The sequence below is a fragment of the Pelmatolapia mariae genome, linkage group LG23 (assembly GCF_036321145.2).
Source record: "Pelmatolapia mariae isolate MD_Pm_ZW linkage group LG23, Pm_UMD_F_2, whole genome shotgun sequence".
Lineage (NCBI taxonomy): Eukaryota > Metazoa > Chordata > Actinopteri > Cichliformes > Cichlidae > Pelmatolapia > Pelmatolapia mariae.
The window spans coordinates 15171744-15184214 of NC_086246.1; positions in this window are offsets into that span (position 1 = coordinate 15171744).

Here is a 12471-nt window from a genome sequence, read left to right on the forward strand (position 1 = left end):
AACATTTTAAATACATATAAATTTGACTACCCAAATAAGTGCATTCTGGGGGGAAAACAAAATAAACTGATAAACCATTTTACTAGGCAGTGGAATGAATGCTACACATGTATCATATCCACATAAATTAAAAAAATCACAAACAATAATTATACTTAAAGTTCAATTCAGTTCACCTAAAGGCACTTCATATTTTAAGGTAAAGACCCTACAATAATACACACAAAACCCCATCTATCAGAAAACCTCCTATGAGCAAGTGTTTTGGCAACAGTGGGAAGGAAAAACTCAATTTTAATGAGAAGACACCTCCAGCTCAGCCATTAGCTGCCCCATCCTGAGCTGGAGGTGTCAGAGTGCCAGAGTTTAATGATTAGAAATGATTAAATACAGTAGTGGTGTATAAACCCACTGAGTGTTTCTTCTTCAGTCACCTCTTCAGTCAACTCTGAGTGCAGCCTATCCTGATCCAGCCCTAACTATATGCTTTACCAAAAAGGAAAGTTTTAAACCTAAACTTAAAAGTAAGTAATCCAAACTGGTAGCTGGTTCCACAAAAGAGGGGCCTGAAAGCTGAAGGCTCTACCCTCCATTCTACTTTTGAAAACCCTAGGAACCAAAAGTGAGTACTTTATTGGAGTGCCATGGTACTCTGAGTTCTTTAAGATCTGATTATTCAAGAGCTTTTTATGTTAAGAATGTTAAAATGGGTTTCAACAGGGCAAATAATAAAAGCACTTTGCACTTGTTTTTACTGTACTATGAACTTATTAAAGTACATTGAAAAATAACAAAGAAAGCAAAATGAATATGTTCAATACTATTTTCTTTGAAGTAAATACTGCCTGGAGAGCCAGCTTCCTTGGCAGAGTTTTGCGCTCTCTGAGTGCTTCTTGTTCAGATTTTTTTCCCTTTAAGCTTTACTCAAATTTAGGTTCTTAGCCCAGGAGCAGTCTCTAGCAACCCATGAGCTGGTAAAATGATACAAGACTGAATCATCTCCAAAGTGGGAGTTGCAAGAAATGTGAGTAACATCCAACCAATGTGACTTTTCAGTCCGAGATGGAGTGCTAATTTCCTCAGCCTGTCAGATTTCAGATGGGACAAAGCAAAGGAGCCTCAATTACATCCTACAAAGTCAAGAACGAGAACTCAAGAACGTCAAATGTTTAGATTCCCCCACCCCCACAACGCCCCAGATATAAATGAATTTTTTGGGCATCTCATTATGGAGACAAATGACTATCATTTGTACAACCATACCTCGAAAACATTCAAGCAACAAACTCTTGTGAAATGAATAGCTTTTCACAGCAGTTGGCCATCTATGAGTCACCCTGACACTTTGCTGACTGTGAATGTTATTTGACTCCAAGTATTAACAGTGAGAAACATGACCGAGGCAAATATCAAAGACTGAAACGCACATTTAACAGTTTGTTAGCCGACCTTTAGTTCCAGTTGGTGTAATATTTGGAACATTTCAAATGATGTCGAAGTACCATGTGAGTTTCCAGAAAGTGAACTGTGCTTCGTGCAATAAAAGAGCAACATTCTTTGTTTGGGTGCGCGTGAAAGTGAACTACCTCATCCAACAATCACCCAGACAAAAAAAATCTATAAAATCAAAGTGTGTGCGTGCATTTGTGTTTGTAGGCAAATCCAAACTTTACTCCAGACGCCGCCCCGACAGAAATGAAACGATTCCTCCGTTCTGTTGTTTACACTGCTGCTGATTGTCTCAGATAAAACTGGGTGAGAAAATCATACATATCGCCTGCATTCTGATGAGTTGTTATCGGCCAATTATTTTCCTCCGGCTGTCAACAGAAATGAAGCTGTATTTCTGCAAGCATGGCTAACAACCCGCAGGGAGGCCTGTCTGTCGGGTGTGCGTTAGTGCTGCGTGTTTGAGGGAGGGGTTGCGGCATATACGCCAAACAAATGTCTCCTGTCTCCTTGTACGCCTCTCTCTCTTTTCCACCATTTATTTCCTCTTTTTTCTCATGTTGCTGTTCACATTCCTGCACTCCCTGTTTTTTTTCCCTGCTTTTCTCTTTCCTATTCCTCTTTTCCCTTCACCACTTCTTCGTTTTACCTTATTATACTTTCTCTGCACTTTGCATGCAACCCAGTCTCTGGTTTTGGCACAGACTGTTCTCCTGTCTCTTGTTTCTTTTTTTCTTTTTCTTTTTTTGCAAAGCTCCTGTTGTCACTGTCATTTGCACCGGCCATGTGCTTGCTTCTACTGCGGACTTCACAGTCCCCTCATGCTACTGCAAAGTTTGGCGATTTATCATTTTCTCACTGACTTTCTGGTCTTTTTTTCAAATAATTGCACACACATATACACATGCACTCACTAAACAATGCACTGGCGCATGCGGGAAATGCACGCAGACACACAAGCAAAGTAAACAAGAGCAGGCAACTGACACAGTTGCAGACTCTGTGCGAGGGAGCAAAGGCATAACAGGCCAAAAACAATTAAGCACAGAGCGGAGACGGGCCCGCTAGTGAGGGACATTTACATTATTGAAAAGGACTTTGAGGGGAACGGTAGAAGCTGCATGCCCAGAAAACACACACACAAACACACATACAAACACAAGCTGCCTGCTTCACTGCTGGACATGCCAAATAATGATCTCTCCTCTGCCTCGGCCTCTCTCTTTCTCCCCCTGGTCTCTGTTTCTCTGTCTTTCTCTCTGCTCTCTGCCACGTATGTCTCCTTCTATATTCTCCCTTCCTCTCCTCCTCTCTTTCTATTGGATGTGCCCTCCAGAATCATCCAAAACACAATCTAATCTTTAAAAATGGCATACCTACGGAGATGCGTGATGTGTCAGCATGGATCATAAAATAGGCCCAAACGCGAGAGGACGTCTATTGTGCTTGACATTCCCCTCCCTCCTCTGTCATTTCATCATGTTAAATGTCAAAGTGTGTGTGTGTGTTTGTGTTTATGTAAGAATCATGCGAATGTGTACAGCTCCGTCTATTTAGAATATATGTGTGCGCGAATGGGGGTTAGGTGGATTTTGCATATATGAATTTTCTTTGTACCAGGCTGGTTCAGCCTTCGCAGTGTTAGGAAAAGTGTGTTGTGAGATGAGTCCACATGGATTTGTCTGAGTGTGTCGGTATGCGTACACTCGTTTACCTGTCCAACTGTGGACCACAGCATCATTACCAACAAGCCGACAGGGGACATCACGGTGATCCACCGCTGGAAATTACTTTAAATGTTACAATCATAAAATTGCCTTGGTTTAAGGTAGAGTTGCTGGAGACGTCAAAGTATTAAAGCTTATACTTAGCACCTCTTCTGTAAGCTGGAGCAGGGATTTTAGTGTGCTAAAACACATCTTTTTTTTTTCACACTCCTCCACAGTGTAAATGGCTTGTAACCCCAGGCAGGCTTACTAACCATAGAAGGGCTATTTAACAGGCTACATGCTGATGAAACAAAACTATTTAAAGATAATTTGGTTTTGGCTTGTTTTTGTTCTTATTTTTGAGAAACAACAATAAAAGAATTTAAAAACATTAAGTCTTCTTAACTTGTTTCAAGCTCTAAAATGAATTATGCTGTAAATATCACCAGAAGGCACACATGTTTAAAAGTTGATTATAAAAAAGGATTTAAAAGTAGAAATAAAAGAACCACAGTTTAAATTAGTTCATGTTAAACACATACTGACACGTTCCATGAGACTTTCAACAGTTTCAAAATTCAAGATTTACAGCTGTTTTTAGCTGTCACTCCCATAGATACCCCCATTTGCCAGTTCCCTCACCAACTAGTAGGCTTTTTACGCATTAATAGTTCTTATGGAGCCATAAATCAGACAGCTTTGACCAGCAATATTGAGTTTTGCTCATATTTGGTAATATTATCTTTATCACTTAGTTTCATGTTCTTTCTGGACTTTACTTTTGTTTGTTTGGCGGTTTAGGAGTCTATCCTAACTTCCAGGGTATTAAATATTTACAAGGTGCCACTGCCTGTGCGTCTAGACACAAATGCCAAAGGACACCTTGCGTGTATCTCTGAGACACTAGTGGCTTTGATAAAATGGTCGCATTCGACACTCTGGGACTGGGGAACAGGTCGTTTTAGGCAACAAAACTATTTGGTAAAGATTAGAAAAAGATTGTGAATTTGACATGCAGTTACACAGCCACAAGGAGTTGTTTATCAATGTCTAGATGATAAAAAACACCTCCTTGACAGCTAGTAGCCAGTTGCTTACAAATGACTTCATGGGCTTATAATGGATGTTTTAGCATGTGAAAGAACAGTGTTTCTATACTTATATGTGTGTGTTTTATTCTACATAATCAAGATAGGGCAAGTGTCATAGGGCAGCTGTTTGTTTGTGGCATCAGAAAATTACTTGGACTTAAATTTGCCTCTAATTATGTGGATATGTGGATAAGGTCCACCTAAACATACAGGTATTAGTGGGACATATATCCGGTATATATACAGGTGCTGTTGGTTAGATGGTGCTTTTCCATGGTATTTGTTTATGTGTTATTCAGGACATACACAAATGTCAGAACAGTGCGTGGTGGAGTTTTCTAGACTTTTTTTTTGCGTGTGTGCATGTTTGAGAAGAAATGTGCATCTCCTCGGGGATGTGTGTGCGAGCCAGCCTGACTGGGATACAAGCAGACATGGGACTCATGGAAGCGGTCGGTTAAAGCCAGCTCACAGCCAACCTGCCCCCTGGAGGGGAAGAATTCAGAGCGCTGTTCTTAGCAAGAGCTTGTCAGCCAAAGCAGCCAGGGGTCCAAAAATCACAAATGATTACATAATTGTTGAAAACACACACATGCACATGCACAAACACATACACAGAAGGGCACATGGCACTGGTCTAAACTAAAGTGAAGACAACATTTCAACGACAGGTGGACAAAAAGTTTGAATTGCAACTGTTTGTGACTTTGAATGTCAACTAAAAGCCCATCAACTCCGCTGAGATGTCGGGTTCTCCCTTCAAAATGGCTTCAGAATGTTTCATTTGTAACATATATTGTTGCATTCTTCTCTACAATCTATCCCCTGCATGGTTTCTGTATTTGCCTAATTTACCTTAAACAAATAAATATATTACACATTATTTTTTGCAGCACTGAATTAGCTTAAATTATAAATGCAGAGGGGAGATTCTTTCACTTCTTTATTTATTTATTTATTGTCTGGAAAGTGATGTGACTCACAGGGCTGTGGCTAATTTTAGTCACAGGGAAGCACTGACCTTTCATTCAGGATACTGTGATAGTTGCTGTTTTGGTGCATGCCTGTTCATATAACTGCCTGCTGAAAGAAAAAAAGGCACCGGAAAAGCACTGTTGTACATGGCTGGTTACGAGTACAAGGACAAGGACAATGACAATAACTGTTGAATGTTATTATGTAGCATTTTGAAGTTGTGGGAGAAAATGTTTTTCTTTATTTTTGCAATGCTAATGGGAACTAGTTAGTGTTGAAACCTGTCTGTGTGGACAGATTGTCCAGATGATACCTTAGTGGGAGTTGGCGAAGCGTAACTGCAATGTCACAGCATAATGTGATTAATTTTGAGGTTGGTGTATGGGACTTCGTTCACTTAGAGTCATGTAAAAAAGAAGATTTTCATAAAACCTGGAGAAAAAAAACATGCACACACCATAGGAATTAAGAGGGTAATTAGCAGCTATGTACTGCAAACCAAATAAATTTCATTAACTAATCATCAGGGTAAGTAACTCTATAAAAGAAGTTTGGGCAGTCATAAACCTTGTAGGAGTCAACACTGAAGCACGCTCTGTTAGCACGTTAAATGTTAAAGTTCAAGACAATATGATTAGAAAATGACAGAACAAGTACTGTTTGTTTGAAAATGTTGCCACCCTCGTCCTCTTCCTGAACAATGTTTTTTGCACAGACAAGACCACTTCAAGCACTGTGGTGAAGGGGTTTGTAGCTACACCTGGGTTCCCAACCTGAGAACCTTACAGTCACTGAGGTGACCATGAACTCCTCTGCATACCAAGGTATTCTAGAGTCAAATGTAAGGCCATCTGTTTGACAGCTAAACCTTCACAGATAGGGTCATGTAACAGGATAATGATGTCAAGCACAGCAGCAGAACGGCTGAAAAAGAAAACAATCAAGGTGTTGCAATGGTCCAGGCAAAGTCCAGACATCAGTCTGAATGGCGTGCTGTGATGGGACCAACTGTGCATAAACAAATACCCACAAACTCCAATGACCTGAAGCAACGCTGCAAAATAGAGCCAACCAAAATTCTTCTGAAAAAGATGTGACAGACCGGTAAATTCTTACACAAAAAACTTTAGCAGCTTGTAGAACCATTAGCAGCAATAACCTAAAGTGTGCGGGTACTTAGTGTATATTATTTCAATGATGATTATTAAGCATCTCAGTGCAATGTACATCTCCCTGCATTCTGAAGTTAGCAGAATTTTTAATGCCACACCAGTAACCTTGATGCATTTTACATCAACTAGCAATGACTTGGTTGCCAACAGCGAGGAGGGGAGAAAAGGTAGCAACTCAGTAGGCTAAAGCAACTAAAAGTATAGTGCAAGAAAATAAAACGTACAAGAAGTTTTTGATGTTCCAGATAAAAAAGAAACTTGATGTTCAGAGGAAAGATATCAGAAAGCGAGCAAACCCAAATTACAAGTGGATTGGATTTAAATGGAATGATACTCATTGGAACCATACGTTTTAAACATGGTTCAACAGTGTTTGGGGTCCCCCTTCTGGCAGTAAGAATAACTGCACAAGGTTCCGCACTACAGGTTTAATAAATTGATATATAATGAAGAAAAGCAGTAAAAGCCTGAAAGTCAAGAGCTATCAATATGTAAAACTAATTTTAAGAAAATATGTACAATGCGTTTTCTTTCTAAGAAAACTGCTGAAAACATTTTTCTGAGTGAAATGACATCACAGTATGTCCACACAACAAACTGCATTCATCTTCTCTGATTGTGTGTTGTATATGTGTGTTATAGTACTGTATTAGAGGATGCTGTGAAAGACCATAGTGGGTAATTTATGGGGGGGGAAATGCAAATGGTCACAAAGTAATGGCCATGTGAGTATGGCAACAAATGTCTGTCATCCTTTCACCAAGTACCTTTTAAAGGCTTTTAAAATACTTAGATCGGGAGTCATTTTGAGTAGTCTAATCTCTCTTTTGTGATTTTGAGGAATAAAGTGCAGCAAAGAACCTCAAGAACGTTCACATGTTCAAAAGAAACACTCAAAGGCCTATTAAAGGTCATAATATTTGAATGAACTAAACAGACAAAAAAATGTTTCTAAGTAAAGCATAAAAGCCCAAGATATCCATCCATCCATCCTCTTCCCTTTATCCTTATCAAGGTTGTGTAGGGGGATCCAGATAAGCCCATACCAGCTACCATAGGGCGTGAGGCAGGGTGCACCCTGGACAGGTCACCACTCTGCCCAAGAGCTAAGCCCAAGATAGCCCAAATTGTATCCCCCAAAAAAGAAACATAAATTTCTTCTAAACTACCACTATTTTTCAGACCCTACATAGAAAGTTTTCAACTGTTTTCAACTGAAAGGCTCCCTCCACACCCACAAAAACCATTATACCACAGGCGGCTGCACTTCTTGCAGTAAGGAAGTGCTGCAGTTTGCATGAATTGCAAATATAAAAACGCACATCTCGAACAAACCAACAACGACAAAAAAACTGGGCACTGTAAACTCTTAATTTGTTGTTGTTGCTGTTGGCATCAACTCCCAGCAAACTCCTTCTGCACCTCCATAAGCCTGAGGAATAATAAAAGTCAACCTGATACTAAATCGCCTCACCATAACAAAAATGCAATAGCAAAAAAAAAAAAAAAAAAAAAAAGTGGGATGGAGCTGCGGTAAATATCGAGGTAGAGGTTCAATATATATATTTTTTTATTACACAACAGCCGCTTGGTACTTAGCACTTAGTGTGGCTCTAACTGCTTGTGTGAAGATGTAGTGCGTGTGGCATAGATAATTCAACCCTTGTGTGCATGAAGCCTGTGAACCCTGTCAACCCCCCACCCCTCTACCCCCAAAATTATGTGGCTCCTCTCCTCGAGCTGTAGAAATAGCTCCTCCGTGTCTTTGTGCTTCTTTTAAGCAGACACAGAAGCATAAGTCTTACACAGCTATTGTGAACACAGATGTTGCTGTTGCAAACGTATTGATTTTTTTTAAACTTTCCTTTAAATGAGGTTGGTGTTCAGTAGTATTACACCTTACACCAAAAAAAGAAAAAGAAACAGCACACACACACACACACACACACACACACATATATATATATATATATAATGTGTAGTATATGTGTGTAAAGTATACATAGTATATTATAGTTTCCAATAAGGACCCTAGCTTTCAGGCGTAAGCACTGGAACTATCCCTACAAACCAATATATAAATCAAGCTTCTGCAAAACACCGCGCTCCAGTCCTGTGCTTGTAATACACAATCACGCACATGCACATTTCATTCAGAGACTCTGCTGCCTTGCGTCCAGCCGCCACACTGTTGTTGCTGTGGAGTGACTTGCTGAAATATCACCTTGAGTCTCACCATTTCCCATCCTCATTTACTTTATTAGAGAGGGGGGGTGGAAGACAAACTGAAGTAGAAAACTGGAGGTAGGAAGAAAAAAAACATGCGCACACGTAAGCGCAGACAACTGTGATCGTGGAGGAGAAAGAATACAGACTAATAAGAGTAGATGGGGAGTTGTGTGACTGCATGAGGGCGTGAGGAGTGTGTTTGGTGAGTAGGGGTGGGTGGGGGGGAGACTGTTAGCAACAGCAGCACGCGCCAGAAGGAAATGACATAGTCAGGGTTGCTGTGGAGGAGATGCCACCACCCTCACCTTGGTCTTTTCCTTCAGTCTTGCCCTTACTTCATATATCACTCCCTTGCACCACCCCCCACATCTTGCCACTCTCTGCTCTCCGTCCTCGTCTCCCTTCCTTTCCCCATCGTCATCTGGCAGAGCTCTCTATAAACATGCCGCAGACAGCACCTTCTCTCTCCTCTACCAAATTGTCTTCCTCTGCCTGAAACGGCCACGATGATTGCATTCTTACACTCGGCTGTAAAACAAAAAAAAAGAGGGAAAAGAAGCAAAAACGTAAAATAAAAAAAAAGAAAGAAACCGGGAGAACAAAGGTATGCAGTCAGATGCCACATGAGTGTCCCTCTTTGTTGGCTCCCGCCGGGAATCTGAGCTGACTCCCAAGCAAGCGACTTCCAAACTAGGCGACAAGACGAAATGAAGCCGTTTTGACGGGGCGGGGGAGGGGGATGCAAAGCAGGAGACCATTCTTCACAATGCCACACAGTCATTATGATGTCCTGACTCATCGCATGGCAGTCTGCATCATATTGCAACACACACTGATGCACACACACACACACACACACACACACACACACAAAGTGGGGCCCACGTAAATTATAGCTTGATGGTACAAATCAAATGCAAATTGCATACACAAACAGAAGGAAACTGAGTGGATGTTAATGATATGACAGTCAAATGTGTTTTGAAATGCCGTTTGGCAAATACCAATTAAAGGGCAAAATGGAGCAACAATGTGGAGAGCTTTTTTGTGCACAAATGATGGTGGTAATATATTTTTAAGCAGACACACAGTATATCTTCTTTGATGTCTTTTCAGGGAAGCATCACTCAAACGCTACGCTCATACAAATACTTCAAATACAAGAAGTCTTGTTTTTTGGGGTTTTTTTTTATAAATACAATCTATGCTTCCAGACTGCTGAGGGATTTGAGGATTGAGGTTTGAATGGTTATTCTCTACAATTGTCCTGGGTTTACCATCAGTATAACAAGCAAGACATCCTGTGAATGTGTTGTTTTCTTAGATAGATTTCGCAGAATTACAGTATTGTCTTTTGCCACCCTCTCATTTGTTTATCATTCCTTGGAAAATGGAAAATATGTTCAGCAGTTCATTGAAACGTGCAAACATACATGCAAGGCAGAAGCTAAGGAGCTTGAAAGTCAATATTTGGGATGATCACCTTTATTCTTTAAACACAGCTCACTCAGTTGTCTCGTCATTTCTTTAAGTAGTCTTCAGGAACAGTTCTCCAGGCCTCCTGAAGGACATTTAAAGCTCTTCTTTGGATGTTGGACTGCCTTTCATTCTGTTCTCCATCAAGATGATCCAGCACTGCCTTATTAAAGTTGAAGTCCAGGCTCTGGGGAGACCAATCCATGACTGATAGTGCTCCATTGTGTGTTTTTCTATTCAGGTATGATTTCCTGCATCTGCAGCATGTTTGGGATCATTGCCATGCTAAAAAATGAACCTGTTGCCAATCGGATGTTTTCCAGATGGTGCTGCATGGCGAATCAAAATCTAATGACCCTCTTATATGTTTCATATTTCTTTCGCCACCATCTTCCGAGGGAAATGCTCGCTATTCGCACCAATATATGCTGCTCGGTGCTGCGTGAATACAGTTTGTAGTTTAATGGAGCTTTTTATTCAGAGCTTAAAGTATTTGATGAGTCATGAGTTTGAGCCAAAACTATAATTGTAAAACTATAAAATGCCAAAGCACTCTGTAGAGCTAAGGGGAACTCCTGGTAGGTTTGACAAGCCTCTGTCAGAACACAGCAAGCAAAAAGCCATTTGCCTGTTAGCAAATGTTGAAGACTACTGTTTACTGTGAACTTTGCAGTTATCTCCCTGATCTGGCTTCTCGCTTCGACTGCCGCATTTGGACTGACTCCTACTTCCTAAACTAGCTAGAAAGAAGCAAACATCCCACTAACTATCTGCTAGTCACAGAGATTTTTACCAACAAGAAACTGCCTGAAAAGCTTCTTAGCTTGCAGAATCACTGACACCCTGAAAATCTCAGCAACTTTCATCTCTTTTTTTAACTTCTTCCTGAACCCTACCCTTCTATCTCTGATGCCTGCAACATAACAGAATAACTTTTAACAACCAGCACGTCATATAATATTGATAAGTGCAGCTTAACACGTTCATATGAAAGGAGTCAGGAATTTTTCTTTTTTTTTTTTTTATGTTGTTTTTTTTTAGTGGAGGGGTAATCACGCATAGTGTTCATTCAGACAGGCCACGAAAAGTCAAACTCAGCCGCAATCCAGGCAGCTCAACTGATCTCATCACTTCACGCTGCGTCTGAATTAATCATCACCATGTCAGCCGCCGATGCCTGCTCTGGTCTGTCGTGGCTCTCCTCGCCCTTCCATATGTGGGAAGCAGAAGGCTGGGAAAGTACACCTCTGTCTTTCAGTGTATCCATATGGAAGGGCAGGGAGGTCCCAGAACAAAGACAAACCACTAAATTGAAGTTCCTGCTGACAGAAATACCAATCTTCCTTTGACTACACTTAATCTGACACAAGGTGATGTGACAGCAAAATGTACATGTATTTAAAGACACATCTCAATGAACAGTGTCATTTTTATATGGGGAAAAAAGGAAAAAGAATCCCAAAAAAGCATCAAGGCAGCGAACGTCACATATAGTCAAAGCATTTACAGCTTGAAGCCAGGAGGCATCACTGGCATTTTGGGGTGGGAAGGGGGGGGGGGGGGGGGGGGGGGGGGTAAAGGTCTTAATGGAACCTTGCTGTTTCAAACAACACACACACACACACACACACTAACAAAGTGACAACAGCACCAATTTCTCTGTAACCAAAATCCTGGCATGAAAACACTCGTTTCTGAAACGGGGAGGGTTTGCTCGCTAGCTCGCTTGCTCACTGATCAATAGGACAGGCGTCTACAAATCCTTCCCTTTTACTGTAACCCCGCTCTCCCGTAAAGTAAGCCGAACTCTTTATTTATTCTTTTTATTTTTTTTTTTCTGCGCTTCACACTATTACCACGTAGTCTTGACTCATCTAGGCCAACTGCTTGAATAATAAGCAGAGAGGGATATTTGGTGAGACTTTAAGAGAGCTGAAACTACAGTGCTGTATTAGTGCCACTTTCACTCACTCAGATGAAGAAACAGTGCCAGTGATTAAGCTTCTTGTGAGTATGTGTGTTCGTTTGGGTGTGTGTGTGTGTGTGTGCTTGGCTCCACTGGGAGCCCGTAGCAGAGCCTTAAATTATACATATGTTCTCATTCCATTACCAGTGGCAACGACTAAAGGCTTCCCAGCATTTCCATTACCAAAATGAAGGGATACACACTCTCTTTCTCACTAGCTCACGCACGCACACACACACACACACACACACACACACACACACACACACACACACACACACACACACACACACACTTAAGCAGAACTGTGAACTTGAGCTTTTTACTCATGCAGTTACACCGAATGGTGACAATCCTGAGGAAAAACTTCAAGAAATGGTATTCATTTTAATAGACTTGAGTGC